The following is a 26,451-nucleotide window of genomic DNA, read 5'->3' as shown; positions in this document are numbered from 1 at the left end:
GCACTTAAACAGCCTAAAAATAAGCAGACATTGACTTCTCTGGACAGACTAAAAATTCATTTTTGTTGCTGGTAGAAGATAATTACAAGTAGAGAAAATGCATTCCACTCCATCACCAAAATAAGGACACCACCACTGTATATTGTAAGAAGATAAAATTCCGTGAGAGTCAAGGAAATTGCACCATTATTAGAAGGATCTATCTTAAGCCCGGAAGATGGGGTGTGGGGGGGAGAAGGGCCCGAATGATAGAGTACAAAATTTGCAATGAGCTAAGGCAGTTCTCTTCACTTGCCTAGGCTAAGTTAGCCTGTACAATTAAGCAAACCCAGGGGCCTAACACATTAACTTTCTATCGATATATTCTAACTGCCTTGGCACAGCTAGTGTTTCTGGCATTATTTATGAAGGCAGTCTTGCTATATTTGCACAGCATGTGGCACTGTTCATAGCAGGCTGCAGATTATTGTCAATGAATAATGCCTGAGAAGCTCCTAACCCTTTGTGCTTATGCCTAATAACTAAATAGCAATAGCTGCTTGTCTGTGTTCTGCTTAAGGTTATAGCACAGCCATAAATAAACTGCTAGTGGCAAGATCCATTTGGCATCAATGACTACCACTGCAAAGTTCTAAGTTCATATTATTCCCTGTTTTATTATAAACAATGTTCATACTAAGATTTCTTAAAGGTGAAGAATACAAAATATAGACATCAGAATTTTTTGAAATCTCATTATCGCTTGAATTGTTAATCAAGCCAAAGTATATATCTGGTCTTGCTTGGGAATTTACCTTTGGGCAATCACAGAGAAGTGGGAATTCCTACACAATCATTTTCATCTTGGAATTAATAAAAATTGCATGAAAGTTTATACTCTAACATTCAGTGGAAGGTTAGGCTTTTTCTTGCCAACCATTCTTCAGAAGAGGCCAGTGGATCTCAAATTTTGCCTGTTGGGTAAAGGCAAAAATCCCTGAGATTTCCCCTTTACCTCCTCTTAAAGGCTACATACAAACACTTTACCAAAATTGATAGGAAAACCAGCGCTCCTTTTGCTAAAACACCATCAGGGCAATCTCTGTGCCTGATGCCCAGTTTAAATGAATATCTTTCAAATTCATGCAGGAAGTAAGCATTCAAAATGAAGTACTGACCTTCTTTTTTTTTCTTAATGTTTATTTATTTTTTGAAAGAGAAACAGAATGTGAACAGGAGAAGGGCAGAGAGAGAGGGAGACACAGAATCCAAAGCAGGCTCCAGGTTCCAAGCCGTCAGCACAGAGCCCGATGTGGGGCTCAAACCCACGAACCAAGAGATCGTGACCCAAGCCAAAGTCAGACGCTCAACCAACTGAGCCACCCAGGCGCCCAGTACTGACCTTTTTTAGGAGATCACCACTCAGTGTAAGACTCAGGACTTATAGAAGGTAATATAAACCAAGTGCCACAAATACTGGGCAGGGAGGCAGAGCGAGAGTCCTGGACAGAACTGTAGTCACGAGGGACTTCACCATGAAAGGGATCAGGAGTTCTCCTTCGTCTTCTGGATTTTACCTGTCTTCACCAACTCACCACAGTGTATTTGTTTCCTGAGACGGCCAAAATAAATGACCACTATCCAGGTGGTTTTAGATACCTGAAACTTATTCTCTCATAGTTCTAGAGACGAGAAGTCCAAAATCAAGGTGTCAGCAGAGCGTTCCTCTCTCAGAATGCTCTAGAGGAGAGTCCTTCATTGCCTGTCCCAGCTTCTGGTGTCTCCGGATGCTCCTGGGCTTGTGGCTGGATAACTTCATCCAGACTCTGCTGTATCTTCACATGGCCTCCTTTCCTGTGGGCCTCTGTAGCCAAAATCTCCCTCTCCTTTCTCTTACAAAGACATGGCCTGTGATTGCATCATCGAGATTCTTAACTAATTACATCTGCAAAAACTCGATTTCCACTCTGAGGTTCCAGGGGCATACGAATTTTTGGGTAGGGTGTATGCTATTCAATCCTCTCCATGACATCTCATTCTTCTGCCTGGGCCAGGCTGCTTGAGAAGAATTGTATTCCCATGACTCCCAAACCTCCCTTATTTCACAGCTGCCCTATTCCCCAAGTGCTTACAAGAGAACACGGAGCCTGGATTGATGCCAAACAGAACACCCCCACCCTGCTGGCCGTCTTCCCTGCCCGCTTCACATCCGCCAGGCTTTCTCCCTGCAGAAAACCCTGGAAGGCTGGCTCCACCCTATGTTCCACATTGCTGGGGAGATGGACTTCTGTCTCTAGGGTTCCCTTCATCTCTCTGGAAAACTTTGCGACCTTCCCCACTCAGCACTCAGGCAACCTGGAGAAACTCAACCTTCTATTTAAAATATACTTTTTTCTTTCTGTAAAGGTGATGCCACTTTATTACAAGATGCTTTTTCAAATATATCAAAATACTAAAAAAGATAAAAATCATCAGTAATACTACCTCATAGAAGTAATCACTACCAATTCCTCAACAATCTTTATGAAATATATAATATACTTTTTTAAAGGGGTTGAGACAAGATTACACATAGGAATTCCCCAACCCTTTGGATCTCAGATGCACAGAACTGAATTGACTTATAAAGTTACATTTATGATATGATGAACACCCAGGAAAATAACAATCAAGAATTAGAATTTTTTAACTGGCTCTTTTCATATTATCTATCCTAATGATTTCCTCATATCCCTAAATAATCTCTAAAATACAATTTTTATGGCTGCTTATTATTTCACCTTATACCTTCATTGCGATTAATTTAAATAATCCTACACTACAAACATACAGACCAAGTTCAATTTTAATAAAATAATAATAAAGCAATACATAGCTTTATTTTCAATCTTCTTGAATATTGCTGATACATTTCTTAATAAAAAAAAAGACATTTTCAAGTTTTTGATATATATATATAACTAAATCTCTAGTACATAACAATTTACAATTCTACCATCTGGTTCATTATTCTCTTCAAACACTATTAACTGTGTCAGCTTTGACTACTGAAAAAATAGACAATGTTATAGCACTTTAATTTGCATTTCTTTAATTACTAGTAAGGTTAGAGATTCTTATCATATATTTATGAATCATTATACTTCTTTTGTAATGGTCTCTTCAAATTCATTACCTGTTGTTTTTCCATTGGGATATTTATCTTTTCAGTAATTCATTTATTCATACCACATTGTGCAGTGTGCCAGGCAGTGGGCTGGATTAAGGGAAAAGAATGTTGGAGGTTAAGGGGGAGATGGTGTGTTAATTTCTGCTTTTGCAGAAAATTATGTTCATTTCATGTACATTTACAAAATCTCTTTATGTATTAAGGCTACTAATCCTTTGTCATGTGGCCCTAACATTTATTAGTTTGTCATTTGTTAAGTCTGTGTTTGGTAAGTATTGTTTTATGGAAGTTTGGGAGGATATCATTTTTGTTTTTCTTCATTTTGAGGGGCAAGGAAGGAGTTTATTCTTTGAGAGAACTTCCTCACCAAAGTATCCGGCCATTGTTCTGATTTGCTTGCATTTTCACTCTTTTCATATAACTTTCTCATTTGGATTTTATTTTGATATGTGACATGAAATTTTAGAACTTTATTATTTCCCAAATGTTAATTATCCCAGTATCATGAACTAATGATCTATTTTCTTGTTGTTTAGAAGCTCATATTTATTATATATTAACATTTTATAAATATCATAGTCTGTTTCTAAGATTTCCATTCCATTCCATTGTTCTATCTATTCTTAGGCCAGTGTCATAGTATTTATTGTTAAATCTTTATAATATGCTTTCGTATATTACAGTGCCAATTCTCTCATTTTTTTCACTCTCTTCTTTTTCTTGATCCAGAATACCTTTATTATAAATACCAAAAATGCAAATAAAAAATTCCCATGGAGACTTTGATTGGAATTGCCATAATTTCCTTTTAGACTAAATCTATTTTATTTAGTTCCACTCACCTCTATTTCCATTTGCTAAACAATTCTTCCTACTAATTATTTTTTCCTCACTTAAAATATCTGACCCTAATAATGCCCACCTTGCAGGACCACAGTAAAAAGACCTGTCAATTCAGGTCTTCTGTTTCAAATTCGACCTTATAAATGAAGAGGGTTGTAGGAAAGAAGGAACATTGCTTAGAACTTAAAAGAAAAGATTGTTTTAAATCCAAATTTTATTAGCAATGTAAATTTATAAGTCAAGGTAAATAAAAATGCACTTAACCTTTTCTTTTTGTTGGGTAAAATAGTACAAAATTTTGATATATTTTATTGTAAATGAAAAGTATTTCAGATACTTTATGATTATTAAAAGATTTGTTGACTAGTTTCATCTAATATAGCATTGTTCTGGTAAATAGAACAAAGTAGGAGTTCCCTAACGTTCTTTTTTTTTTTTTTTTAACATTTATTTATTTTTGAGACAGAGACAGAGCATGAACAGGGGAGGGGCAGAGAGAGAGGGAGACACAGAATCTGAAACAGGCTCCAGGCTCTGAGCTGTCAGCACAGAGCCCGACGCCGGGCTCGAACTCACGGACCGTGAGATCATGACCTGAGCCAAAGTCGGACGCTTAACCGACCAAGCCACCCAGGTGCCCCCGTAACGTTCTTATTTATAATAAACTATAAGTGATGCAATGGGTTTGGATGGCCATCTCCTGGAGCTTTTCTCTAAGAACAGGTATGCAACTTTTAGCTTCTTCTGAATCTTCTACATGTCCCACATTGCTCTTGTCTCTAGCTATCTGGCCAGCAATGTTTGCCTCTTGGTTCGGTCATCTTCAAATACATGCTAATGAAAGTACAACCTTAAGTAACAGATCACAAGCAAATATATATACAGTTTTCATGAGCCTTGGAAAAATAAATTAAATGATGAACTCATCTGAATTTTCCAGAGAGTATCAGCAGATAGGGAACCATCTTTATTTTCTATAAACCTTGATAAGACTGAATAACTAGGTTGCTACATTTATCCAGGTATAAGCAATAACAGCTTGCTTAAAACTTTTTACAGTCCATTCCAAATAGCACAACTCACAAAAAAAAAAAAACAAAAAACAAAAAACATGGAATTCATTAAGTACTCATTCTTTTCTCTCTTGGCACCTAAAAATGGGTCAAATTTCTTACTCAAAGTTCAAAAAAAAAAAAAAAAACAACTTTACCTATGCTTTACCTATGTATGTTAGATTTTGTTGTTGTTTTCTGTTCAGGAACTGAGTTGAAGCAAATCAGGTACCTTTTAGTTAAAGCACTGAAAGTAATTCCAGTGGAAAAGAAAGGGCTGCCTAATCCTACGAGGCATAAGATACAGGATCAACCATGAAAACAAGCAAACACTCAATGAGCCCTTCTATGTGACATTTGTGTTTTCATATGTATTGATCCCACTTTACCACATTTTTAAGTGGTTAGTTTCTCAATTCCAGTAACTGTGCCTCTTTGGTGCCTAACATGGAACTTGGCATTGGAAGGAGTCTGTTCAAGTGTTGAAGGACTACCCCAGTTTCTCTGTGTATCTCCCTGGAAGCTCTTATGGCAGTACAGGGAAGCCTCACCCCATCTCAGAAGAATCATCACTAAAGTTTTCCCTGGGGGTCTCAAGACTTGCCACCCCTACAATGCTATGGGGTCCTTAGCAAACACCATTACTGGAAACATCTGTGTAAGAACTGAAGCTCTTACCCAAAAACTCACAAGGGGCCAAGGCCAAAAAATCTACTTCACCTACGCAGGTATCAAACAGCCTGTACATTCCAAGTAGACCCTCTTCACAATTCTCCTTTCCAAAGGCTTTGAAATGTCTTATTTTCCCCCATTTCAATTGGAAATCTCCGTATAACTGGATATAATTTCATTTATATGTAAATGAAATTATATTTTCATTTTCATGTATGTTTCAATTGAAGCTGAAAAAAGTCACTATGTCTGACTTATTAAAAACTGCACAAGTAAGTGGAATGAGGCTCCCTTCATAGACCTAAGATAGGATTCTAAATTATATTTATACTTTCAATTTAGTGACATGATCATATTGAATTAGACTTGGGACATTATCTAAAATGTCTAGAGTTTCCTTACTCAGCAAATTTTTAGTCCACTGTCCTTATGGAAAACTTGGGAACTTATTGTCTCACATTTTCTTTTTCCTGATCCCACTATCACAGTCATCACACATTTTCTTGGCAAGGTCTTCAACCAGGAGATAAGTGCTTCTTTTCGGACAGGGTTGCTGAATGTAAACTTTACCTGGACTTGATGGAGTCACTTACCTCTTATGATTGCTTTATTTATGTTTAAAATAATTTTTAAAATTCCTACCTTTCCCTGGATCTTTGTCATGGAACATTCCACTGGTGTAATATTACAGTAGAAGTTAACCAAACTAGAATGACATAGAGGCTCCAGTGGGTCTCTGTATTGGGTCATGCAATTAAAATATGTGTAAGTTGCTTAATTAAACAGATAAATGCTCAGGAACATGTAATTAAGTTAAGTATCCCTTTTATGTACAGAATTAATTCAAAATAGGTGACTTGAGGTTAATGTTACATATAAGCAGTCTAAGGTTAATTTTTAAAATAAAAAAAAATATACCCAGAAATTTATGTGGGTCTTATAAACAATAAGCTAGTATTTACATGTTTTTTTTGTTGTTGCTGTGCTGAACACTTTATGTAAACGAGATCTTTTAATCTTTACAACTTTAAGTTAGATACTATTATTCCCCTTTCACAAATTAAAAAGCTAAGGTACAGGAAGGGTTAAGTAACTTGCCCACAGTCACATAACTAGTGGTGGCAGAGTCTGGGTTCCGACTTATGTCACCTGACTCCAAACTCATTTTCTTAACCAGTATGCACAACTACCCATAAAGCTTACTTCCCACCCATGCATTATCCAAGAGCCTGAACTTGCTAAACTTCTACTGTCAGATGAGTTGAGACTAATTTACAGAGCTATGCAAGAAGGAATCCGCAGTCATGCAACAACACCCAAAACTCCTTGACCGGGAAGCAACCAACAGACAGAAGGCACCAATTTAGAAATACCAGATTTAGCAAATAAAAATATAGAATGCCCAGGTAAACTCGAATCTTAGGTAAATGCAACATTTTAAAAATATAAATATGTTCAGGTTTGTAATACGGTTATATAAGCCCCTATATCCCCCCTCCTCCCCAGCTAACCAGCCCCCCTGTGGTAGCAACTTTGCAGGCCCACTGTCTCTGCAGTATGACTTCACGGACTGAATTGTAGGGAAGGCCCTTGTCAAGAGGTTTAATCCATATCTTTATATTTCAAGTGAAGACTGAGTCACAAAAGGTAGGGTGTTCTGATGCCAAACATCAGAAAAGTTGTCACAAACCCTTGGTGGCCATTTTCTCTCTCACTCCACTCCTCAATCCTCAATGCAATGAAAGATTCAAAACTTCATATTGAAGAGAATGCCTTTCACATTCTATTGCCTTCTGGGTATTCAGTTTTAGTCGTAAAATGTAAAGACCAGATGGACATGGTCATTCAACATCTGAGGGCAGAATTTGGTCCTGGATGTTTTGTGTAGATAGCCTTAAAGCCTACACTGGGGATCGGGCCAAAAAGCATGATTCCATGTAAAATTAATTACCGGGTAAGCTTCCCATTACCGAGTTCACAGTGGCCTTGAAAAATATTGTCCTTCGAGGTATGCCAAGTCAAAATCATGCAAAGTGCTATTTAATTGATGCATTGAGCTTAAAAGCAGCCAACTCTATCATATTAGCCCTGTGTTGGGCACATCAGCAACAGCTCGGTAAATAACTTGTTGACTGATTGACTGAAGGGATATTGGAAAGGTACTGGGTGATTCTCTGCTGCATGACCAGATGTCCTTTGCAAGGATAAACCCAGCAGGGCAACAGAAAGTTGCTGAAAATTACTCATGAGAGCAAAACAGAAGAGAAACCCGTTATCTGCATTCTATGGCAGACGCATAAGCATTGGAAATAAGAATTGTCACAACAGTTAGGGCAGAGAAAATGGCACAAGATTGGGAATTTGGAGGCTTGGATTTTGGTCCTTTGCCAACAACCATGTGGGAGGCTATGGAAAAGTTCATTTACGTTCTCTCTGGAAGTTTGGCTACATGTTTTCTAAGGACACTTCCATTCTTTTTTTTAAATAAAAAAAACTTAATTCTTTTTAATTTTTTTTTTGAGAGAGAGAGGAGGGGGAGGGGAAGAGAAAGAGGGAGACACAGAATCCAAAACAGGCTCCAGGCTCTGAGCTGTCAGAACAGAGCCCGATGTGGGGCTCGAACTCACGAACCACAAAATCGTGACCTGAGCCAAAGTCAGACTCTTAACTGACTGAGCCACCCAGGCACCCCTCCCATTCTTTAATTTTATAAATTTTCTTCTGAGTCAGGTTTGCATGCATTTAAACATCAAGAGGTTTTAGTTCTCTGCCTCTTTTCAAGTATTGATTTGCTGCTTTGACTCCTCAACTTTCTAAGCAATTTCATACTTGATGAATGTGATATCAATTTCTCATGGTTATCCCCACTCGTAAGGGAGTTCAGCTAGTTAGGTTACTCAGTGCAGGCCTAGAGTTGTCATATGATCAATCCTTCTTATAGTCACTCATTCTTTTATTTAGTGAATGCTGGAAGTTTAGTCAGTAAATATTTAATATTTATTAAGAACCTACTACATGTTATGCAGTGAACCAGGAGCTGGTGAGAAGGTCCTTATTCTCAAAGAGCTTAGAGTCTGTGATAGAAGTGTTTACAAAGAGCCGTGGTAGGCTAGAGGGAAGGGGACCATTTTCTATCTGAGTCAATCAGAGAAGACTGGTACAGAGGAGAGGCCATTTGAGCTGAACCTTGAAAGATGAGGTTGTCAGAAGGGCTAGAAGAGGCATTCCATCAGAAAATGCAAGGTAAGGGGTGCCTGGGTGGCTCAGTTGGTTAAACATCTGACTTCGGCTCAGGTCATGATCTCACTGTTCCTGGATTTGAGACCTGCATCAGGCTCTGTGCTCACAGCTCAGAGCCTGGAGCCTGCTTCCGATTCTGTGTGTGTGTGTGTGTGTGTGTGTGTGTGTGTCTCTCTCTGCGCACCTCCCCCCTCCTCACAACTCATGCTCTGTCTCTCTCTGTCTCAAAAATAAAAAAAACTAAACATTAAATTTTTTAAATAAAAAAAAAAAGAAAATGCAAGATTATTTTGCAATAATATGCACAACTGGTAAGTGCTTGAGGGTAAAGGGGAAGTTGAGAAAGCTAAAAAGGCCAGTTTTAATAGCCAAAATGTCCCAACGAGAGAAATGCGGAATTGAAGTTGAAAAAAATCATAAAAATGTATTAAAAGAAGTATGTATGATTGTGGCACAAAGGTGCAGGAGAGATTAAGAACGTGAACCCTTGCCCTACAGAAGACTGCACTGAGAAGTAGAGAGAACTCCATGATCTTCCACAGGCGAGCCTTTGGAGCAGACATCTTGTCGTAGCTTCAACCACTGATTCTGTACTGATTTCTCATTTTCCTTAAAACCAGGCCTTCCCAAGCCTCACTTCTCATTGACCCTCACACTGAAGTTGCCCTTCCTTCCCCAGCAATCACTCCCCACTGCGTGACCCCATTGATTACAACTTGTAAGTGCCTTGTCTGTTCATGTCTGTTCGCTTTGAATTTGGAAAAAATGTGTTTCCTTCCACAGACAATTGTCATTTGAGCTTCTGTTTCTACCCTTCAGTAAGGCGTCAGTTTCCTGTGTGCTGCAACCCTTTCAGTGCGTAACACCATGTTTGGCGTATCAAAGCCAAAAATCCCATATTGACAGCGTGGAGCAGGAACCATAACTTTCTCCTTATATTGCACTAATCTTCAGAACATCTCATGTTTCCAGGGTCTTGGTAACCTTTCAATAAATAGTGGTAAAAAATGCAATTTCATTTCCTCAGTCCTAAAGAAACCTGTTTCTTTCTCTGCTAGAATGAGTTAAGGTGTTGGAATAGGAACAGATGGAAAAAAGCGATATAATTAGGAACCAGAAGAAACAGTGACTTTCCTATTTGTATGGCACGGTTCCTTTCATTGAGTGTAATGTATGAGCTCCAGTATAATAAGTAATGTGGTCATCAAGTTTAATTTCGCCAGCCATTCATTTGACTGTTGCTGCCATTCCCGTCCACATCTTCAAAGGGCACTGCCAGGATGATTAGCACCGCCGCCACATCTTTCCCCTGTAATATCACTGAATCTGATCAACCAACTGTCTTTGCAACTAGGATCACAGGTAGAGAGCTATTTTAGCACTCACCCTGATAATCATTTCTCCAAAAGCACAGATTTTAGAAGAGTAGTAGTCGCCAATTGCATATTCTGTCTACAGCTCACTTGATTTAATAATAATGCTAATAGAACTCATTTCGGGCAAATATTTGATTCATTCCACATGTAAATGGTTATAGCACATTGGATTGCATACTCCTGCTTGTGCTCAGTTAAAACAGGGTTCACATTCTCAGCTAAGGACATAAGAAAGGAAAGCATTCTCAAAATGGCCATTTCACTGAAAGATCTGATGTTTAAATGTTTCACCTGAAAATAGCTGTTCCAAATGCACAGAAAAGCCAGGAGTGCCCTTATTACCACTAACGTGCTTTGCACATTTTTATAGCGCACAAGCCAAGTTTATGCATGAATCAGTACTTAGTGCTAAAATTCATGAATAAATGTGATTTCAGTCAGTGTTTAAATTCAAGGAAGATGCTTTTTAACACAAATCTACATGGGCAGATTTGCTGAATTATTAACTTCAGTGGATGTTTATGGTCTCCGAATTCAGTTGAGACTCAAAAAATAAAAAGTCAAGACATTTTGTTTATTAAGCTGGTGGCTATTTCCTTTTCTCTAAAATTTGAAGAAATTCACATGGTGTCTGACAATAACTTTACCATCTGATAAATGTCTTTCCCCCGGGATGGTAAAATATACATGTGACTTCTCCAGTAATTACGGGGAGTTATGAAGTTATGTGCATTCTCGATTTTCTACAATAAAATCCAAAGCTAAACAGACAAGATTTCTATGTGGGCATCCTTGCTAGCTGACATCCACATCACTCATTATTTACAGATTATTGTTTTTCCTACCTAATTCCATTATGCATATAATTCTTAAAGGCTCTCATCAAATGCACATACACAGTGCATCATTTGTGCTTCTGAGATGAGTTCACTGCTAGAATTTATTAGCCTTTAATGACAGTACAAAGTCCTTACGGAAATTCACAGTATCGTGAATGTAGTTGACAATTTATGCCACCCCGTCCAATTCTTTTGAAGCGCTCAGACACATATACTCACACACATACTCCATGATATTATAAATAATGACATTCTGCATGGCAGGCAATTGTATTCTGAATAATCAGGGCCCATTAATATTCTCAGAAGTTATTGTGTTTACAAATTAAGACTAGCATAATTGCAATACTTGAAACAATAAGGTCATGGCATTAAGTCCCCAACGGACTTGTAAGGTCTGTAAGTAAGAGGTGCTTACTTTTGTTCACTGCTCTATCCCCAGTGCCTAGAACAGTGGCTGAATTACAGCAGGTTATTTTTTCTAAAACAAGGTTTTATTTATTTTTTATTTTTTTTAACGTTTATTTTTGAGACAGAGAGAGACAGAGCATGAACGGGGGAGAGTCAGAGAGAGGGAGACACAGAATCTGAAACAGGCTCCAGGCTCTGAGCTGTCAGCACAGAGCCCGACGCGGGGCTCGAACTCACGGACTGCGAGATCATGACCTGAGCCGAAGTCGGCCGCTCAACCGACTGAGCCACCCAGGCGCCCCTAAAACAAGGTTTTTAAAAAAAAATAAGTTGTCTAAAAAATTAAGTGGAAAATAATTCTCTCCTTTTTAAATTCCTTTTTGGTACAGCAGTGGAAGAGGATATGTTGTGGATCAAGAGAAATCATAAATTTGATTTACATACATTTGATACAGAAACAGTAGCCAGCTAGGCAGGATTTCAAGGTGATCATTTCCCCTTTACAGGAGAATCTATAATTAACCAAGTATTGAAAAATCACAGTGATTTACAGTTGTTAAAAACCTTAGAGGCAGCAAATTATGGTAACCAAGGAGATTAATGTGTAAGGGTTGACACAAAAGGCAGAAATGAATTGGGGTAAGCACAACTCAACTCACACTGTCCGTGGAACATGTGTCTGAGAGTGTCCCCACTTGCTTGCTTAGATCTAACAATTAAGCTCTCTCTGGTTGGAGACCTTTGATCTGTTGGTGGCAGCCCGTAGAGAAACCCACACAATGTGTGTGGTCCATGAGAAAATACAGCCCTCCGTGAGGTGTTAACACTTGTCCTGCCATGTCCTGGATTCATTAGAACGGTAACACCCCCATTTTCTCTCTTATGCTAAAAACTTCTGAGTTCTACAGCTTATCCTTTTGTGTGTGATCAATATGAAAACAGGAAGCATTTAATGCATTCTCACCAGACGACATCCTAGCCAAGTTATTTATGACATGAAACAAGTACTTCATGTTTCCGTTTGTCCTTCTCCTTAGCCCAGCCTAAGTGCGAAAGTATAAATGAGGCCGACTCCACGGTCCAAGCCGACTCCCTAAATTCACAACCCCCACCCTTTGATCAGACCTGCTCCAAGGGTCTTGCTAAGGATTTCATTGTGCTAATATGAAGTCTGGATGGATAAAATCCACTTCTCAGATTTTTAAATTAAACTGGAAGATGCCTGCTTGTAGACTCAAAACATTATGTTCCGTAACTTCTGAATAAGCCCGCTACATTTTGGAATATGAAGATAAGAACATGGGAAGGAAAGAAAAATAATAATAAAAAGGAAAACTAAAGTGGAAAAAAAAAACAAACCAGAGACTTCCCACCCTTAGGGTTTTTCCATCTCCCAGCTGTTTTTACTCACTAACTCTGCCATCTACCACACATCACGAGGCGGGGGGGGGGGGGGGGGGGGGGTGCATCTCTGCTGGGTGAGGGACACAGTGCTAGCCACACTGTTAGCTCCTGCACCACCTTTCCCTTCCAAGCACAGCCAGAGAGGTGTCACTGAAAAAGCGGAAAAAAGCGGTATGTAAGAAAGGCACTGACACACAAAGGAAGGCAAAGAAACACAAAGGAAGGCACTGACTGGGACATCTAGCCCATGGGAGGAAGGCTGAAGAGAAGACAAGTGCTTGCATTCAGAGAAGACAAGTGCTTGCATTCAGACAGGTATGAGGTGCTTGCCAGGCCTGCTGAACTTGTTTTCAGTTAACACTGAACCAAACAGAAACCTGAAGATTTTACTGATTGAAGGGACTTCTGGATTTACGTGGCCCAACATCCTCACTTTCTAGCCAAGATCTTTATGGTTGAGATATAATCCTTGGAGGCTACAAAAACAGAATTTGACAGTCCACAGCTATCCTGCAAATATCAATGCACAGAAGGCCGAACTAACACCTTATAGATCCCTCTTCCATTATATGAGATGACTTCACATGGTTTGGAGACAGTATATTTTACTAGCTATGTACCTATGTCCATATATTTTTTAAAAAATATAATTGGTACATGGATAATTTCCTATAAGTGAAAATAAACAAACCCCATGATGTGACAAGGAGAAATTGCTCTCTTGAAAATGTGGACTAGAATATGACCTTCATCTTCATTATACTATCTCAGCCACCTACTTAGAAGTGGAATGGGGCCTAGATGGAGGTAATGGGAGTTTCTCCAAAAGGAGCAATCAGGAAGATTTTTCCTAATATCAGGGGTCTTTATTTTTCAGGGAAATTGAGTCACTCATTGAGGTTATGAGAATTCCCCTGGATGTTTCCCCAGATAATATTAAACCCAGCCTTCCTTGAAACAACAGGAAATTAAGTGAATTCTTCACCTATTTCCATCCATGAACGTCTGTGATTACTGAGGAATTGTGAAAAATGATAATGCTGCCAAAATAATAGTCATACATTTAATATCTAAAATGTCTCATATAGCTGATAAATCAGGTAGAGATTAATTAGGTATCCCAGTTAGGTATCCCAATCTCTTATCACAGGTTTTGGGTTGAGAAGCAGTAAAACAAGAAAAGAACAAACTTTGAGAAAATCTGGGCTGGGTTTTATCTGAAGGGGGTGTATATCATTACTATATCTATAAACTTTGCAGACTTACAGTCCCCCTAAATCAACACCAGTGTTAAATGTTAAGTGTTATGGGGTGCCTGGGTGGCTCAGTCAGCTGGGCCTCTGACTTTGGCTCAGGTCATGATCTCACAGTCCGTGGGTTCGAGCCCCGTGTCAGGCTCTGTGCTGACAGCTTGGAGCCTGGAGCCTGCTTCAGATTCTGTGTCACCCTCTCTCTGACCCTCCCCCCCACCCCATGCTCTGTCTCTGTCTCAAAAATATATAAACATTAAAAAAAAAATTAAATGTTAAGCATTAAACACATGTTTTTCTACCTGGAGCCCTAGCCTTTCTAGTTAGAATGAGTGGAGAATAGATGCCCAGAATCAGGTCTTGTTTCCTTTACCAAAGCTAAGATAGGTCCTGATAGAGACTGTTATGGCACTTTGTAGGCACGATTCTAAAAGAAAGTCAGCTAGAAGGACTGCTTGCTATCCCTGAACATGGAATGAAGCCTGGTAAGTAACCTTGAACCACTCTGTTTCAGGGCAGTGGTTATGTCTGCACCACATTCTCAAATAGATCTTCTTCTGCTGAAAAGATGCAGTGGTGATATCGTGCCTAAGATTCCTGCCCATGAATTTTTTCCTCAATCGAGTTCGATGAATAAATATTGAAAGGGCACAGTATTTGGTGACTGATTTTCATAAATGACTCCAGAACTTCGGTTTATGCAGGCCTGAAAGATGCGTGATAAGACCCAAGAGATCCCAGCTACTCTCAGAAAAGACAGTCAGAATCTCGAAGGCCGTGCTGAGTCAGCAGCTGCCTTCTAAGATTTATTTCAAGTCTCCTGGCAGAGGATACGCTGCCACGTTTGTTCTGTTTTTTTGGTTTTTGGTTGTTTTAGAATTAGTTTTAGGCCACTAAAAATAATTTACACCAAAACTCTCAGGTCAATTACTCCTGGAAAACTTTCATGTTACCAAGACAATGTGTCAACCGCCTTCTGGAGTAATAACATAACTGACCTGTCAAAATACACTCTTTATGAGCAGAAGACATAAGTTCTTAGTGGTCGAGATTCAACTGGCTTTCTCATTCCTAGCTATTTCTGTTTTTTCTCAATCAGTATGAGATACAGGTCAACTTAGGACCTTATGGAATTAACGGGATTTGTCTCTTCAAAAAGGTGGTCAAGGGATTTGAAGATGAAAACTTCCGGTAGAGTTAGCATAACTGATTCTTGGATATGGGGTAAAAAACATGATGAGTGAAGTGAAAAGATTCCAGGATTAATCCATACTCACAAAGTATATACATATGGGTTTAGTATTAGGGAAAAGCCCTCAATAAAATTTTTTGATTATGCAAGTTATAAGGCAAAACCAGAGACATAGTTAAGTACATACTTTCCTCATTTTTCTTTGTACAATAATCTCTAATTTGCAATAATGGACACAAATCAGGCTAACGACTCTTCTTATTCAAACAATAAACATTGATTGAACTTAAGAATGTTCTATTTATGACTCACTATGCTTGTTTTGAAGCATTTTTTAAAGCAACACACTTTTTGCAAGGTCATCATTTGTTAAATGGATATCAGATGTTAAATGGATTCTCTAGGTTAGATCATCTAGTCATGTAACCAAAAATTATCTCACTTGACACTTCAGTCATCATACTGCTTTTCTACCTCCTTTGGTGTCTCTGACTTCATGCCAATTGACATAGTAACGAACAGGTGGACTTCAGTTGTGTGTATGAATTTTGTCTACTGGGACCTCAAAATGTAAACACTAGAATGCCCCAGTACTTAATTCCTTAGTGATCTCTTTTAGTCCCGTGACTTTAAAGACCTACTCTGTGCTGTTGACTTGCAGACTTATGTCCCGCCCAGCCATTGCCTTTGAAACACAGACCTACACGCAATTGCCTGCTTTGCGTCTCTACCTAGTCCTACGTCAGGCATTGGAAAATTAACATGACCAAAGTAAATGGTTGACCTTCACATCAAACTCCTTTGCCTGACATCTTCTACTTCTTAGTTTATAGCAACTCTATCCTTCCAAGTTCTCTGCCCAAATCAGTTGTTCCACCTTTGAATTCTTTCTTTCATCCCACATTCAACCTGTCGGTAAATCCTATTCGCCCTACTTTCAAAATATTTCCAGAATCTGAAAACTTTTCACCACATCTACTCCTGCCAATCTAGTTCAAGCTTCTATTACCTCTTGTCAGGATTTTCGGGGTCCTTTGGGGGTCCTTTCTTGAATGCTTATTATGGTTTGTGGTTTATTCTCACCATACACTAGACAGAATGGTCCTTTATTTATTTATTTTTTAATTTTTTTTAATGTTTATTTATTTTTGAGACAGAGAGAGACAGAGCATGAACGGGGGAGGGGCAGAGAGAGAGGGAGACACAGAATTGGAAGCATTCTCCAGGCTCCGAGCCATCAGCCCAGAGCCCGACGTGGGGCTCGAACTCACGGACTGTGAGATCATGACCTGAGCCGAAGTCGGACGCTTAACCGACTGAGCCACCCAGGCGCCCCAGAGTGGTCCTTTTTTTAAATGTTTATTTATTCTGAGAGAGAGAGAGAAAGTATGAGTGGAAGGGGGCAGAGACAGAGAGAGAATCCCATGCAGGGCTCAATCTCATGACCACAAGATCATGGCCTGAGCTGAAATCAAGAGTCAGACACTGAGCCACCCAGATGCTGCCAGACTAATCCTTTTAAACGTTAAATCCTACCATGCTCTTCTCTGCCTCACAATCTCTAGTGGTTTTGCATGTCATTAAAAGTAATGGCCCAAATTCCAACATGGCCTACAAGGTTCTGTATGGTCTATCCCCATCTCTTGCCTCCACAGTTCTCTGATCTATGTTTTACTACCCTCACCATTGCTTCAGTTCAGATAACCAGGTTGTGAGAAAGGAGAGGAGAGAAGAATAGAATGGAACCACAGATAAAGCGTTTAGATTCTGTGGGGATGTTTTTTTTCCCCCAAAATACTTTTGCATGGCTCACGTATGATGACAAGAGTAAGCTTGGTTGTGAAGAAAACAACACAGCTTCTGGCCACAGCGAACTGTGCACTCAGTGCCCCCTCCCAGAACAAAGACTGTGGCTCTTTTGTCTTTTGCATTGTTGAATGCTAATGCAGTACTTACTGCATAATTAAGAAAAAAAAGAAGAAGAAAAAAGAAAGAAAGAAAAAAAAGAAAATGTTTGATAAGTCCCAAATTGCTATAGAACACTTGGTTCTTTCAATAATTTTGGCAAAGAGCCTTTAAAAAAAAAAGTAATGAAAGGTATCTTGATAAGTTTATGATAAATGGATGCATTCACCAAAGCTCACATATCCCTGTGCTGTAAGCCAAGCGGTTCCCAGGCTTCCCTGTTAGTAATGAGGACATCTAACGCCAAGTGATGTGAGTAGTTGAAAGGCCCATCTCTAGACTTCATTTTAAGGGTTTCTAAATGGGGAACTTTCTCAATATGGCCCTTATTTGTGCAGAATTTACACTCTGTGTCTTTGAGTTTTCAGGTAGTTTCCTGGTAAAACTTTCTAAGCCCAGGTATCCATATCTTATCAAAGAAATTTCCCAGAATTTATATTCACTGCAATCTACTGAGCCAGTAGAGGACTCTTTTTCTACATATTAAAAAACATCATTTATGTGGATAGCAGTTCCTTTAATTTCTGTAACTCAAAATTATGCAAGCTCACTGACTAGGAAATTCTCCTGAGGCATTTCAAATGTCAAATTGAGAAGCACATCAGAGAATTTCAGCATGAAATTTCGTATCCAACATGAGCCGGCACCACGTCGTCTAAGAATTAACAGTACTGGAATCCTATTTGGAAAGGTGTATGATTATGAAATGGCACAAGCAGCAATCCTTTATCAGAATATAAAAATGTCTTTAAAAATTTTAGCCGCCTGGCCTGACTGATTGGCGATGGTCAGTGAGATTCTGCAATATTCCGACAATTTTATAATGTCTCAAGCAAGCATAGTTCAAGTGTGCCCTTGGTGTAAAAAGTTTATGATGATATATATTTAGGCCCCAAAGACGGCAGGAACATATGTCTTGTTTGGTTTTTCTTATTTTTCACAATGCCACTAATTTATTTTCTTCCAGGTAGAATACATGAACACCAGGAAACAAAGTGACAAATCTTGAATTTTTCCAAAAGCCCTCGAAGCAGCCATTTTTATCACAGGGTCCGAAACAGCCCTTGCGTGCCACATTCCCTGTTTCTAATACTTTTGCTCTTGTGCAGGGAATTCGTACTTATTCTTCAAGGGTTAGTTCAGGTGCCAATCGCTGTCCTGCTTTCTCTGAGGAATCCCACCCCACCGTCCCACACATCTGCCTATACCTTCATTATGGAACCCTTTTCTCTTTCCCCACCGATGTTACAGCATCTCCCATATTAGTCAGTAATACCTGTCCGTATCTCCTACTGGACTGTGACCATTGGGATGCCAAACACAAATAGCTTTCTTACCTCCAAATTCTTAGTGCAAATCAAGTAAAATGGTAAACAATGTTTGGGATTTGAAGGAGTTAAAGCAATTAATATCACAATGCCTTTCAATCAGTTACTCAAACAAAGACTCTCTCTTATAAATCTATGCTCTGCAATCATCAATCTCTTCCAGCACACAGAAACTCTAGAGTGTTTCACCACATATCCATGGGCCACAAAGGGATAAACCACTAACAGGATGGCACTGAATTGAAAAGGAGAGAAAATGAATTTAACAGGCACAGATACTAATTTTACTACTCTTAGGAGCATTGCTTCGTTTCAACAAATACATATGCACAGCAATATTCTTTCTTGATTTGGTACTCCTCTCCCTCTGAAGCACAGCTGCAGAGGCAGCCAAATATTATGGCATTGGAAGGGGACAGTGGCAGTGCTCCTAAAATTCCTAAAGCAGGTAGGTGAGCAGGAGGCAGAGAAGGTATCTCTGGGTCAGGCTCCAAAATCCAGATTCATTTTATTGATGTGGCTATTGTTTTATGCTGTAGTTCTATGGGAAATCATGGGAAGGGGCATACTGGATTTTTTTGGGGTCCTCACATGCTAATACCCACTTGCCACTGATACTTAAGCGATTTAACACATTGGAGAATAAGTCTGTGTTTCAAATCCTCTACACTGTAGAACTAAGTGTTCCCGGCTTGTTCTATTTTTGCTGTTGGACCATTTCATTTGAAGGCACATTTGGGGAAGATGACAGCATTAATTTAGCTAACAATATTCATTTTGTTTTCATTAGTTGTTTTTGTAGTTTCCTATTTTGATGCTTGATCTGATAACTGCATAATACCCAGAGGGTGCCTCTGTTTGTATTAATAACAGCTTCTCATTCACACTTCATCAATGCTAGAATAGCCCAGCTTCACCGTCAAAGGAGCATGAATCAGAAATGTTTCTGAGAAGAGGGTCATTTCTAATGCAGATGGAAATTACAGGTAGGAGGTGAGGTGAGTAGGGAGACAGGCATACTCTGAAGTGCGAGGCCCTGTCCAGGATTAGCAGACATGGGTTCTCTAAACAGCTCAGTGCTTTGGGCAAGCCACTTAAACCACCTAAACCTCAGTATTTCTGTCTTCAAAATGGGTGTGAGTCAGTTACAGTATAAAATAAAATTCATGATTCTGTAACTATATACTTGCATATTTAGAGTTTATAATTGTGTCAGCTCTGTTTAACTGAGCAATGAGGACCCTTGTGATCGCCTAACAGAAAGTTTTGGAAGGGTGCAAATAATTTAGAAGGGTGCGAGTAATTTTTTGACATCAGTAAATAATAACCATGTATCGGATGCTTATGTGACAAGCTATTCTGTCTTATGCATGTATAGTATTTAATCACTACTACCATGCTGTTTTAAAGAAAAGAATTTGAATTTATTCTATTAATTGTTTATGAACCTTGGCTCAGAATGCCTGTATCCAGGAAAATGTATTTGTACTTTGCTTATTATCCTTAACACATTAGATGAAATTATCTTTATATGTTTACTTCCCTCATTACACTTGATATTTCTGGAAATGAGGGCCCAAGCCTTATGTATTTTTAAATTCTCAGCATAGAACCCAATGTTATATAAAAAATTATAATAAACATTGGCTATACATAATTTAATGAATCAGCATTTCCAAAACCAATTTGTCCTTAAAATTCACTTCAGTATCTCTTCCTTTGTGAGTCTCTGAAAGAAAAAAAAGAAAAATACAAAAATCAAATGTTTAATTCTATCAAAGTGGAAAGGGAAAAGCTGAGGCAGAAAAAGAAACTGAATATTTCAAATATGGTTAAATGTCCACACAAAGGAGGAAATAGTGCTATCATCATGAAATAAATCCTACCAATAAGGTAGGTAGCCTGAAAACTACTTTTTGAAATACCTATGTTCTTTATCTTATATTATTATAGGGAAAATTTTAATAGCATTTTTTTATGTGATGACTTATAGTAATCTCAGGTACTTTATCCAAATCTACCATAAGGACATTTAAAAAGTGGGCCATTGTTATGATCCAGGTGACCCATGGGGAACTGAGCCCAGTAGCAGTAGAAAGAACATGGCGTTAGAAGAGATCAATGAAAAAATTTTGTCATAAATTATGGCATAAAACTTGAAGGTGTGAAAAGAGGCCAGAACTAAGAGTTCTGCTGCCACCGTAGAATATCTCCTTTGTCATCCTCAAGGGCAAGTAACTATTTGCTCTCATCCTCTTCATCCTCCTTACTCATCAGAATACCAGAGTAAATAATATCTCAGTGTAGTCATATGTATGGAAAATGAATCTATAGTTACCCCAGGTTAGATTTCTCATATATTTAGAGAATGTGTCCACGTCAGTGACCATGAGTCATACCAAATAAATGACTATCACTCCTTAACCATGCTCTTAAAATATGTACAAAAATAGCTACTCACTTAAATCCCCATTGAGCCCTTCTGTGTCTTTGCTGATTCAGAAGGATTATTTAGTGTTTAAATCTTCAGTGCCTTCTTTTCTATTCTTTTTCTTATCGTTTTGGATGGGAAAATAAAGAAATCTAAGTCATATTGCAGAGACTCACATTAGCATAAACGTTTCTCTTTTCTATGCAATTTAATTGTTCTTATGATTAAGAAAACAGAAGAATGAAATCAGTCTCTCTTTTGCACAATGGGAATAACACTGTGCAATCAATAACAATTCTGCATAAAAGCAGTGTAGTGATAACATTAAATGGTGACCATCTTTGCATTCCTCCTACTTTCAACAAATAGTTCCTTGGCTCTGTCACCAAAAGACAGGAGGACCTTGATAGGAATCTGAGCTTGTGAAAATCAATGAACAAAACGCATTGTGTGTGTTTTTTTTCCAGTTTTTCCCTGCCCCAGATTCTCTCTCCTCCCTTTGATGCCTTTCTCTGTGCCCCAGGAGACTGATCTCCGTGCACCAGCAGACCCCCTTCCAGCTAAGCCCTACCAGTCAGGGGAATTAGAGGTTGGGTTCCCCTCTTCCTCCCTGCTTTGGATGGTGCCCCTCCACAACCACAGCTCTTTCTTGGCAGTCCCTCCTCAATGCTCAAGCTCTCTCTGATTCTGGGAACACTTTTTTTTTTTTTTTTTTTTGCCTGTTTCCCTTTAGACCAGAGGGTGGTATCAGCTTTCTGCTGTTGCTTATCTCTCAGTGTCTAATACCCTCTCTGTTCCGTGACCCAGAAATTCATTCCTTCATTAAATTCTTTTCACTGGAGTGGATTCTGTTTTCTACTGACTCTTGATTGATAACAATCATGAACTTGAAAGTAAACCAACTTAAACATTTCTATTCCAATCCCTCAACTCTGTTGAAATATCTATGAAAAATAACAGCCCTTCTCTTTGTGTAACAGAGGCTGGGATAAAACAGTTCAACAATCATGTCTGGGTTTCAGTAGCCAGAAGGGATTTTTAACCCTGGTAATCAGGGAGTGTAGGGATATTCATGAATTTTGTACATTGGAGAACTGCTTCTCCTGGACCCTACCATGGAGTCACCCTTCTTGCCAAAGCAAATGTGTTGTCATACTCCCTTTTACTGCAGTGAGAAAAGAGAAAGAGCAGTACTGACTTTGATCAGAGAACAATGCCAAGTGGTGCCACGTTGGAGTCTTGAGACCAAATGAAAAACTAGTAACACTGATCACATCTTGATTTCAGTGTTTTATATTTGGTTCCTCAGGGATTTGTTTTCATTAATTTAAATTGTTAATACTGAATTTTAAATGTTTTATCTTGATAACTGAGCATCTTCCCTTATATCTTGCACCCAAAGTGAGTACCTCACTGCCCTCTCTCTAGACCCGACCCTATTAGAAAGACTCAGAAAAGGGAAACTTCCTTCCAACTGAAAGAGAGTCAATGTAGGTTGTAGCATCGTTATTAAAGAAGCAAACTTGGAATTTAGGCAGACTTAGGTCTGGATTTTCCCCCTACTCGAGTTGTAACCTTGGGCAAGTTGCTAAACTCTCTAAACTTCAATTCCATCGTTGCAGAATGAATGTAATAGTATAGGCCAACAAACCCCGATCTGTACCGCAACACCCAAAATTTTCCTAGAACAAAATGATTATTCACACAACTGGCACAAATTCATTTGCAGCAAATTCTGACTGGACTGAGGTAAGGCAATTCATAGTCTTTCTTTATTCCACATATAAAGTGAGTACTTACAGGTACTGCCCCAAATGTCACAGCAGGAGGAGAGGGGCCCAAATTAGATGTATGTTATGTGTACCATATAGTCCGTCTAAAATTTGGAAGTTCTGAATTTAAAAAGCTAGGTGAGCCTGAGGCTATGGATAGTGACTGTGAATCTATAATAGTTTTGCATGGGGATTCAATGATATGTGGCATGAGAGTGCACCACAGAATGGGGGTACCCGGTGAATATTCACTGGAACAGATGCTTTCCCAGAACCCTGGAAACTCAGAAGCAGATATTCCATTCTGGGGCATCCAGACCCTAACACTGCTTGATCCCTGGTGAAATATGAGATCTTGGAGACACTGAGTTAGGTTCAAGAAGCAGATAGGTTATTATGGAAATCCTTCCCGAAAATGATGTAAACCCTGAATATGAAAGGACAGTGGCATGGCAAGAATGATTTGTCCTCCTTTGTGTGGACACCGCCTCAGGCAGCTGTGGGCTCCTGTTACATTTTGTGGGGAAGCAAGGAAGCCATGTTGAGATGTGCTCCATATACTCCTATTACGTGTGACTACCTCCCTTCTGATTAGGTTTGTATCTTTGGCTAATTAAATCAGGAACTTAATGTAACCTTGAAGCATGTACATGTGTTGGGAGTGGCTCTCTTCCTGTCCATCTGTAACCTAGCTGAGGCACCACAGTGCTCAATAAACATTGTCTATTAATGTCATCTTAAGCACGATGATTTCCTCACTGGCAACAGGCATTTTTCAGAATTGAAGCTTTCTTAGAAATCAGTTGATTTACAGTATAATCTTTGAGCAATTGCAGATGCAGAGACCAAAATTTCACTGTAATTATGACTAAAAGCTTGATTGAAGAAAGTGAAAACGTCATCCAGTCTGGGGTAGGATGTTAACTATATCAGCAAAACATGAATGATGAAGAGACATGGAGACTGGACCGTAACAGAGACAATTCCCTTAATTGTACATGACGAAGGATTTTTACCAATTTCCAATAAGAATCGGAAGTTAATTTTAAAGCCTGTTTTAAATTCTTCAGAGTTCCTTTTTTTTTTAATTATGCCTAAATTAACTTGTGAGAACGGAATAGTTTGTATTCTACAGAATGGGTTTAGTCATCATCATCTTTTAAATTGTCTACACATTGTCTTTACAGTGGTAGACGATTAATTCCACTGAAGACCCCATCTGTAACTTCCGTCAAACTCTGGCACTCAGATCAGACCCACTCTCGACTGTAGTCTTGTATCTGGGGAATTACCTATGAAGGTGGCCCAATGATGATACCAACACCCCTCAGGTTTGCTAATATTGACGAGGAGCTTGTGCACTGACCAGAATAATGCCACAAGATGGGCAATGAAGCAAACCACTCAACTCACATCATCTATTTTCTCATTTATAAAATTGCTCATTTATAAAATTGAATATTTTTTCAATTATTTTTTTTGCTGAACTCCTATTATTTTTTTAAGTAGGAAGAGCAAAATAGGACAGATAAAAATAGAGACATTCTGTTTGAAGAAGTTGAGATGCAGAGTTCTCACATTTTATCACTAGGTTGCCTGCCCCCCTCCCAATGCACTTATAAAGCACACTTAGGACTCTAAAGGGTCTTATAAGAATCAGTGGGTCAGATGGTTCCTAAGAAAGAATCCTTTCTACTCTAGCACTAATCCTAAAATCAGTGCTAAATCCACAAATCTATGAGTTTCTAATAGTTACCATTTGCTAAGTGTTTAGGATATACAAGGCCTGGGGTAAGCATTTTATACACAGTATCCTATTTAAGCTTTAGAAAGGCAAGGACCACTTTTCCCCTTATACAGATTAAGGAAGTAAGGCTCTAGGGTTTAAATAACCTTCCTGAAGTCACAGAGCCAGTAATGTCGCTATAGAATTCAAGTTCAGTTCAGTTGACCCCAAAGCCCCTTGTTAACCAGTATGTCTATCAGCAAATCCAAAAGAGAAAAACTAGTCTGGTGAATAAATTTCTGGAAATGGTCTGGCCTGAAATATAAAAAGATCTGAGCTTCACACTGGTTTTCTGTCCACTTTGCACAGTAGCTTTCTTTCCTCCTGCCCCTCCCCTACTCCCCATTGCACGCCACTCTCCTCTCTTCCCCTCCCCTCTCTTGTCTCTCCAAACCACCTCTCTAGGTATCCAGAAATTTATGGCAGGAAACGTGGACACTGACAGCCACCCAGTTTCATAGCTTATACCTCATGAATCCAGACAGCAAATGCCCAGGCCATTTCTTAGGGGTACTTGTTCCAATCTGGACCATTCCATTGCGGATCCATTCAAGAGGGCAGGATAAGGGTGAAATATGGCTATTCTTGTTGCAGCTGGATAGCAGTCCTCATAGAAAAGAGATGGTAAGGTACTAACGCTCTAAATAAAATATTAGAAGGTTGTTTCATTTCATAGAAAGATGGTCCTGACCGGATTTGAAAAATATTGCTCTTACTTTCATTTTCTCATTGATATACTTATGTATTAAGTACCCTTTGGCCATGCTGTATGAATATGCAAAACTCTGGAAGTTCAAGAATGCAGTTTAATCTAGAGTTTTCAATTCACTATTTGTACAAATTGCTACTTGGACAAATGGCTTCTCTCCTAGTTCAGTTTGTTTGTTTGTTTGTTTGTTTGTTTGTGGTACGGTTGTGTTTTTAATTTTGTTTTTTGGTTTTTGCTATTTTTAAATGAAATGATGTTCTTTAAAAAAAATTTATTTAATGTTTATTTTTGAGAGAGAGCCAGCCTGAGTGGCAGAGGGGCAGAAAGAGGGGGAGACAGAAGAGCTGAAGCTGAGAGCAGAAAGCCCTATGTAGGGCTTGAACTCACAAGCTGTGAGATCATGACCTGAGCCAAAGTCGTCTGTTTAATCGACTGAGCCACCCAGGTGCCCATGAAATGATTTTTTTTAGTTTATTTATTTATTTTGAGAGACAGCACATCAGGGGAGGGGTGGAGACACAGAAAGGGAGAATCCCAAGCAGGCTCCATTCTGCCAGCACAGAGCCCAACATGGGACTCAAACCCACCAAGCTGTCAGATCATGACCTGAAGTGAAACCAAGAGTCGGACGTTTAACCAACTGAGCCATCCAGGCATCCTGAAATGATATTCTTTAAAAAGTTCTTAATCACTAACATTTTATAGGTTGCCAGATCTTTTCGGAAAATATTTCTAAAGCCAAATATAAATCCAAGCATTGGAGAGATCAAAGCATAAGTACTAACACTTTTCATGTGTAGTTGCTTGAGGTTCATATTTGACCATCTCTATAATTCTGTAGGATGCTGGTCCAGATGTCATGATGTCCTTAGTCATCTGTGCAAGGAAGAAACACATCAGGAGGTTAAGTAGCTTGTTCATAATCACATAAGTGACACCACGGCTTGAACTCAGGTCTCCCAATTTAGAGTCAGTATGCCCTGATCATCTGGGTAATTTTCCCTAGCCATCAGAATAGTTCAATTTTAGACAG

At 39.0% G+C, this 26,451-nt stretch overlaps 1 long non-coding RNA gene across 13 annotated transcripts in view; it reads right to left on the bottom strand.

The window, feature by feature from the left end:
• The window catches only part of LOC109252505 (uncharacterized), a 278,187-nt gene that overhangs the window by 84,118 nt on the left and 167,618 nt on the right, over nt 1–26,451 (bottom strand). The gene's annotated exons all lie outside the window — the stretch shown is intronic.

This window comes from Panthera pardus, unplaced genomic scaffold, assembly GCF_024362965.1.
Source record: "Panthera pardus isolate Hobbes unplaced genomic scaffold, ASM2436296v1 HiC_scaffold_17, whole genome shotgun sequence".
In the NCBI taxonomy this organism is placed as follows: Eukaryota; Metazoa; Chordata; class Mammalia; order Carnivora; family Felidae; genus Panthera; species Panthera pardus.
The sequence above is the reverse complement of the archived record's forward strand: the minus strand, read 5'-3'. Positions and strand labels throughout refer to the sequence as shown.